The 8,671-nt window shown below is 35.9% G+C and overlaps 1 pseudogene; it reads left to right on the top strand.

Moving 5' to 3' along the window:
• The first annotated feature begins 1,019 nt into the window (after window positions 1-1,019).
• LOC107702852 (RNA-binding protein 39-like) overlaps window positions 1,020-8,671 on the top strand; it is a 14,172-nt pseudogene continuing 6,520 nt past the window's right edge.

Here is an 8,671-nt window from a genome sequence, read left to right as displayed (position 1 = left end):
AAAGTTATGCCTTCTTTCTTTGCGTGAACATTTGGGCGGTGTTATGCAAATCTTCCCACATAGTGAGGTAGGTATGTGGGGGCGTGTTAGAACGAGCCGTTTTAGGTAGGTGTGGCTGACTCTGAACTTTTATAAAGAATATCTCTTTGGATTTGAGACTTTAGTCTTTGCAACTTTACAGATCTTCTCTATGCACCAAGAGCTTGTAACACTCCAAAGAGAAAGGAAAAATTGAAATCGCATCATATGACCCCTTTAAAGTAGCGGCCTATCCAACTTTTTCTTCAACGCGGAAGTAAGCCTATGGGTGAGGCTTCCAGTTCATTAGCCGCTATAGGTAAATAACGAGGAGAATAACAACGTGCAGTAAATGGTAAAACAGTTTGCACTACAAACCAGTGTGTTCATAATTAAGATAATACATTCAAATAATATGATAAGACACACCAACTTTCAATATCAAGCAGCAAAACGAACTGTTTTGTTCAGCTAAAAATAGCTGGAAGGAGTGGACGCAGATGAGACCGGAAGCCAGACCCATAGAATTTACAAATGGCCGCGCCCATTTTTACGACAAGAAAAAGGTCATGGAATAAAAGAATTTAAAAAAAAAGGTAATTTGGAGTTTATAAAAAGACAACAATAAATTTTTTCTCTCTTATTCCATGGATTTTACCCGTTTCCCTCCACTTGTTATCAGTGTTTTTCTGCCACCACAATGCTTGCACAGCTGCAAGTGATGTAATTGTGACATACAATTATTACAAATTAATATTATGCGTTTGAATGCACATATTTTAGTTAAAGAATATACAAACACTTTCTAAAATTAGTTATTATTATTAATTTCTATTTTATAGGCAGATGGATAACAATGATATTATAATTTAATTTAAACATAAATATACATTATTATGCATGTGTGTAAATGTAATATTCAAGTAAATTACATTTAACCCGAGTCTTTTTCTAGATCGCGGTTTAACCATTGTTACTCCAGCCTTTGGTGACTCCGCCCGTGTTTACAAATCGCTAAACTTAGTTTCTGCAATGCTTGTGGAAATTGTGCAATAAACAGAGCAGGTCTATCAAGGGTGGTATTCAAAGAAACAAACGCATTGCAAGTTCTGCAAGAATAACCACACAGGAAGAAAAGAAACTGAAAATCCTCCTCGACTTTTATCTACATTAAAAGCGCTGGTAAACCCTGCCCCTCTCAGCGTCCATTTTGGGGAAAGCAGGAAGTTGTCTTGTGGGGAAAACCTCATGACGAACCGAACTGAGCTGATCAAATATCCACTAATACATGCATCGGTATTTGTTTTTGTTTGAATGATTGTTCGTTGAATATTTTGCTCGTCTATAGGCGGATCCGACCGTTTGTTTCGCAGCTGTTTACGGTCAAACTTGACGCCCGCGTCGGAGAGGTCGCGACGATAACCGGAGTGCGACATAAAACCCAGGTAATGTTTGCCTACAAGCAGCTACTGGCTTAATTAAGAGTTAGGCTCATAAGTAAATGTAAATATGACTTAAACTACAGTATGCTGTCTGTCATGTATGGATAAGAGTGAGGCGTCTAAATGAGCTGCTTATGTAATGCGGTTGTTGAGCGTGTGCTGCAGGCTCGAGTGAGTTATTTAAAGATTTAAAGAGCGGCACAGCTCGACTGTGAGATGATTTTCTCTTTGTTTGTGTGCTTTGTCGATTAATCTTGAGTACGTAATCGGAACTGTAAGCTATAGCTCATCGTGCTGGCTGTGTTTGTAAACCGCATGTTGCTGTTTTCATGTACAGCAGGTCAGAATGGCGGATGACTTCGATGTTGAGGCCATGCTGGAAGCGCCTTATAAAAAGGTGGGTGGACGACCGGAAGTTGCCGGATCTTTCTTTTTTTCTTTTTTTTTGAAGGATAAATTCAACTAAAAATGAAAAATCTCTCCTAATGTATTCACCCTCATGCTTTTCCGACTAGTAGTTATGGATATCATTCTAATGATGAACACAAGAGGAGAAAATCTGAACATTGCTTCAAACATATTTTATTGGACTGTCCCGGGTTTAATGCGAGTAGAAATTTTATTTTATTAATTTTTTTATGAAGTATGCGCACTCAGGGACTTTTACCAGATTTTTACCAGAAACGGCTTTAGATTTTTTTTATCATGTTAATTAAAAAAAAAAACGTGTCTAATTTTAACTGCTGTGTTTTTCTGTTTATTTGGTTTTTATTTTGTGTTTGTAACTCTTGTATTATTCCAACTCAGTTTTTGCCATAAAGATAGCCTTAGATGCTGACATGGCAATAATAACTACGACTACTACTATTGAACTTTGCATCTATCCATGTAAGAGCGATATATGAGGACGGAAGCTTTTAAGCGTAAAAAATAAAGAATTAAAAAAGCACTATAAAAATAGTACACACAAGTACAATAGTCGAGTTCCAGATCTAAAAACTTCAACAACAACAACATTTTCCACAGGGAAATGTATTTATAAAGATCTTATAATCCATTAAAGACAGACCTGCTGTGACCTACAAGGTTGTTGAAGATATCAGCCCACTTTAGTTTCTGAATTATCATATTTAACAGCAAAATTCTTGGTGAAAAAATACATTACCCATGATTCTGCAAGGAAATGTCGTCCAATCATAGAATCACGCCAAAAAGAGAGTCCACCCACTCCCAGAATAGGCTGTGAAAGATGCTCTAAAATTATTTAAATATTTGTCTATATATGCATATTTTGCAGTGGGATTGTAGTTATTTTCCACATTAATGCAGTTAAGTACACCGTCTTGTACCTTTGTCCTTTTGTGTGATTTTCAAATATATTTTTATTTAAATTTAAGTTTATAATGTTGTCATTCACCTTGTCTTACAAGCAACTTTTATAATAATTGTATGGTGATTTTTCTTATTTATTCTTTTTTTTTTTTTTAAGCCCCAGTGCCCATTCATTTTTTTTAATTGGTAAAAAATTCAGAAATTCAGAGTTTCTCCTTTTGTGTTCAGAAGAAAGCAGGTTTGGATAAATGATGACAGAATTTCCCGGTTTTTTTGGAATTGAACTTTGTGTTGTCATGGCTATTCAAAAACCCTTTTTTTATTGTCTGTGCCTGACTGAAGTATAGGTTTGTGTAATGTGTATGAGAGAGAGAGTTATGTTTTTTAGTGTGATATCCTGAATTACAAATAAATGCCCATCTATCTCTCTTTATAGACTTGCCTAATGATATCTCACCTCTACTCCCCTGAATACATCTTTGATTCCAGTGTGAACTGTGAAAAAAAGTAAGGTAGTGATTGCGCAATGTATTAATGTACTTTGATCCAAAATACAAATAGACCGCCACCATACACCTTTAAATCGATTTGGTTCCATAACGGTGAACGAATGCCAATAGATGAAACACAATGTGACATGGAGCAGAGACAGTATTCAGGTTTCAGCCATGTCACCAAAAATCTGTTGAAGGTGAATCTGATGCAGTGGCAGAAAAATATGCACTACCGTTCAAAATTTGGAGGTTGGTAAGATTAAGATTTTTTTAATGTTTTGAAAATAAGTCTTTTGTGATCATCAAGACTGAATTTATTTGATTAAAAATACAGTAAAAACAGTAATATTGTGGTTTGTGAAATATCTTTATAATCTAAATGAGCTGTTTTCTATTTTAATATATTTTTAAAATGCAATTTATTCCTGTGATGGCAAAGCTGATTTTTCAGCATCATTACTCCAGTCTTCAGCGTCACATGAGCAGCAAATCAGCATATTAGAATGATTTATAAAGGACCAATAAACATTTTGTATCATTATTATTAATGTTGAAAAATATAAAATATTAATATAATATAAATCTTTTGTAACATTATATATGTCTTAACTGTCACTTTTGGTCAATTTAATACATTCCTTCTGAATAAAAGTATTCATTTAAAAAAAAAAAAAAAAAACATCTTGCTTACCACAAACTTTTGAATGGAGGTGTACATACTATGCATTATAGACATACGTTGTAAATGGATAAAATCAACCCTACATTTAAAAAATAAAAAAAAATGTCGAAGTCAGAAATTCTTCATATAATGGAAGTAAACTTTATTGCAAATGGCATTTCGTATGGCGTAGCCTTCTCATTGGACCTGGAGTCAAGAACTGAAACCCTGAAGCCCTGGACTGTACTTGACCTTTACTGAAGGTCATCTTCGGTGTTCAAACCTGAAATGAGCTGAATTTTCCTATAAATGAATTTTCTAAATATGAATACTGTCTCTCTACCCAGTGTTTTGATGGTCTCTAAAACCGTTGCCATTGGCATTTGGTTTGTGCATGTACTTTTTAGAGATTTCTCTTTATCATAAAACTGTTTACTATTAAATTAATGCATTACCAATAATAATATCTATCAGTAAAAATAGATATAAATATAATTTTTATTTGTCTTTTTCTAAATTAATGAAAAACAAATGCCTGTCATAGTTGTCAAAATGAGCCGAATGCTGGAAAAAAAACCTGAAAATCTTTTGATGAGGTTTTAAGTTGTATCTTTTTATTTTTTGGCTGACTTTGATGCGGTGTCTTTTGAAAGGCGATATGACTAAGCCGTGTGAATCCCTGTCTGCTTCAGGACAAGCTGTGAGACAGAGATGGCATCGAGCTCTCACAGTCCAACAGCGCAAACTGGGGAAGATCACACGGACTGACAGTCTCCACTCTGGAATGCCTTTTAGCAGCTCTATAGCATGACTACAGCAAGACTTAGGCTAAAAATAGCAGGGTACCTATACTACCCTAAAAACACATGGCCTAGCCAAGGTCAAGACCTAGAACTTAACTGATTGTTTTCGAAAGTTAAAGACAGGCCCCCTAACATCTGATTATTTACAACAGACCATTTGATTACATTCAATTTGCACACGCCTTTATCCAAAGTGATAAAATGAGGAAAAACACAAGCAATTTATCTTAAAGGAGCCAACAATAGTAGTATTTCTGTCTTTTCTCTTATCCCCCTTCCCTCTCTATTTCCAGTGTTTCCTCTCCATTCTTATGTTGTTCTTTTATCAATCCTGTTCAGGGTGAAAGCAAGTCCTCCAGCGCCAATGGTCATAATGAGGAACGCAGCAAAAAGTAAGCTGAAAACCCTCTGTATTTTTGTCGTTCTGCGTGATTTTAAGCTTTTCAGGTAAGTTAAGTTCATATGTTGGAATGAAATTGTGTTTTTTTCCACAAAGGAAAAGACGCAGCAGCAGTCGTAGTCCGAGCCCAGGTCGGCAGAGGAGTAGAAGCGGGGGCCGCAAGAAGAGCCGCGAGCAACGCAGGAGCCGTAGCCGGGAACGGAAGCGTTCACGGAGCAGAGAGCGCAAGCAGTCGCGATCCCGCAGCAGGGATCGTGGTGGACGTCACCGTGGACGCAAAAGCCCCTTGTGAGTTTAACCCCTGATCATTTAGTTTAGAGGACAGAATTCCAAATTCAGGGCTGTAAATAGGCACTCAGTCATCAACAACACAGTGAAATAGTTAAAGGAATAGTTCACCCTAAAATGATAATCCTGTCATTATTTGCTCACTCTCACTTCGTTCCAAACCCATAAGACTTTTGGAACATAAATTGAGATTTTTAATAATCTTTCATCTTTTTTGTCCTTTCAAACAAAAGTTTGAAGTTTTGAAAAGTTCAAAAAGACAATGTAAAAGTAATCAGTATGTATTGTGCAGTTTATTCCAAGTCTTCTAAAGAGTCTTTATCACTTTGTATGACGAAAAGATTTCATTTAGGCTTTTATTCCCATATAAACATGGACCAACGCAATACATAGAGCTCATAAAATACGATAAACGGAAGCTCAACCATACAAACCTCATTGCTTTTTACCCAGCGAGCAAGCACAGTTAAACTTCAAAGATGAGTTGAAGTCATACATGTTTGGAACGATGTAAGGGTGAGTGAATGATGACAGATTTTTTATTTTTGTGACAGAACATGGACCAATTTGAATTTTTTTTGCCACATGTGTATTTGTGAAGCATGCCACAGTTTGTTGTAACTAAAGGGTGGTTAATGTCTTGCTAAATGCCTGCTTTGCTAAGAATGCAAAAGTACTAGCAATCGTTTACACTGTGGCACATTGCTGTATTTTTGAAGATGCCTGGTGCTTGTTTTGAGGAATTCTGAGAATAGAAAACCTGGAGGCGACGTCTATTCAGGCCCACTGTGTTCTGGTTCACGGAGGCCACCTTAACCACAAGTTCATTGGCCAGTTGTAGTCACATGATTCAACATGCCCGTATGGAGCAAGCAGTGATCGCCCACTTCTTCAGTGATCATGATTGTAGTTTTTTTTTTCCCTTTCTATTGGGTTTCTTAAAATATTCATCATAATATAATATAATGCCCTTACAGAGCAGTGATCGCTGACTTTTTCAGTGACCATGGTTGCATAAGTATTTTTTCCATACAATACATTTCAATATAATATAATATAATACAATATAATAATATGTCCTTATAGAGTAAACAGTGATTGGCCATTTCTTCACTGACCATGGTTCTGGAAGTATTTTTTCCTATATTACTTTTTCTAAAATATATGAGGGTAATGTAATATTTGCAAATGTATACAAATATTGATAATGCAATATAAGTTTTACTGATTACTCGGCTCTTATGGCACGGTTCTTGTTTCCATGGTAACAGCAGTATCATCTCAGATTGATGGATTAAGAAGGCTCTTCTTTTAGAATTATGGGTAGTGTAGTTTTCCACTTAAATTTGGCTATTTAGCATGATTTTTAAAGAAGCTGAAATCACACATGATTTCTGCCAATATCACCACATAACATCCAAGCTCATGTTAAGTCTGTCTTTTTTACACAATCAATAAAAATAAATTTTTCTGTGAAGGCAGTTTGTATTTTCACTTGATACTTGGCCTACTGCACCAGCATGTATTAGCGCTCGCATGGCCACGATGGCTGAAAGTTGACTGGTTTAACACTGAGACAAACCCTTGTTTTATGTCATAGTATGGGGCCGAAATTAAATGGTGGTCCCGGAGGAAAGACTGGCCCACAACATTTCACCAAACACAGGTGATCTCATCTGTGACTCATGCTGCCTGTTGTGTGCTGATGTGTATTTCTGTCTTGAGTAATCATACACTGATAAGTGCTAAACACAGACTGACGGAGTGTTCTGACTCTAGTCGCAGGCGCTCTCGGAGCAGAAGCCCGTTTAAGAAGGACAAAAGCCCTGTCAGGTGAGACGCTCAGCACTGTCTGACTCTGCTGTAGTACTGAAGTATTGAACACTCTTAAAACGGTTCTTGATTGGCATTGATGGTTCCATAAAGTACCTGTAACATTCATGGAACCTTTCCAGTGCACAAATGGTTCTTTTATAATGGAAAAATGTTCTTCAGATTATTAAAGTATTCTTCACAAAAAGAAAAAAATGGTTATTTTATGAACTGTTCACTGAAAGATTCTACTTGCTGTAAAATCTGCATAAATGTGCAATTGATTAAATTTATTAATGTTGTTCAAAATAGTCAATAGAAATGCACAAAATGTCGTTTTAATAGAGAATATTAAGGTCATTTTTGCCTGACATGAATGTTTTTTAAAAGTATGTATTTTATATAGTCATGGATAATCTAAAATAATCTAATCTAGTCTAATCTAAACTAATATAATATAATATTGATTAACTTGATTCGCTCCGAAAGAGTCTCAATTTGGTAAAGTACAAAATCTCATTTAGCATATTTATGACTGTGGACCACAAAACTAGTCATAAGTCGCACGGGTAAATTTGTAGCAATAGCCAAAAATACATTGTATGGGTCAAAATTATCGATTTTTCTTTTATGCCAAAAATCATTAGGATATTAAGTAAAGATCATGTTCCATAAAGATATTTTGTAAATTTCCTACCGTAAATATATCAAAAATGTATTATCATTAGTAATATGCATTGCTAAGGACGTCATTTGGAAAACTTTAAAGGCGATTTTCTCAATATTTAGATTTTTTTTGCACCCTCAGATTCCAGATTTTCAAATAGTTGTATCTCGGCCAAATATTGTCCTATCCTAACAAACCAAAATTGACCCTTATGACTGGTTTTGTGGTCCAGAGATACATTTAGGCTTAATGATAATGATGAACTTAATGATATTTAAAACACCTCTTAATATTTTACAGTATCTTGCTTCTTAAGTGAATATATATTTATTTATGGCAACAAAATGGTTTATGTTGTTGGAATGTCCATGAGAGATTAATTTAAGGTCATAAGCTTTATTTCCAGATCGAGTGATTTGCGTTTCAGTGCTTGATGACCTGTGTGTTTCTTCAAACAGGCAACCGATAGATAATCTGAGCCCTGAGGAGAGAGACGCCCGAACAGTGTTCTGCATGCAGCTCGCTGCCAGAATCAGACCCAGAGATCTGGAAGAGTTCTTCTCTGCAGTGGGAAAAGTATGATGCCCCTGATTAAAGCAAACCTGGTTGTAGAGGTCTGCGCAGGACTGTTTTTTTAGTCCCGCTCCCGCAAGGTTCTATTCCGCACCCACCCGCTTCCGCTAAATTTAGATCTCGTTTCCAGAATCTCACATTTAAATTTCCGCTACTGAAAGAAAGAGAGATAGGCTGACAA

This window comes from Sinocyclocheilus anshuiensis, unplaced genomic scaffold (genome assembly GCF_001515605.1).
Source record: "Sinocyclocheilus anshuiensis isolate Anshui unplaced genomic scaffold, SAMN03320099.WGS_v1.1 scaffold366, whole genome shotgun sequence".
NCBI classification, from domain to species: Eukaryota; Metazoa; Chordata; class Actinopteri; order Cypriniformes; family Cyprinidae; genus Sinocyclocheilus; species Sinocyclocheilus anshuiensis.
This window is presented reverse-complemented; position numbering and strand designations above follow the sequence as displayed.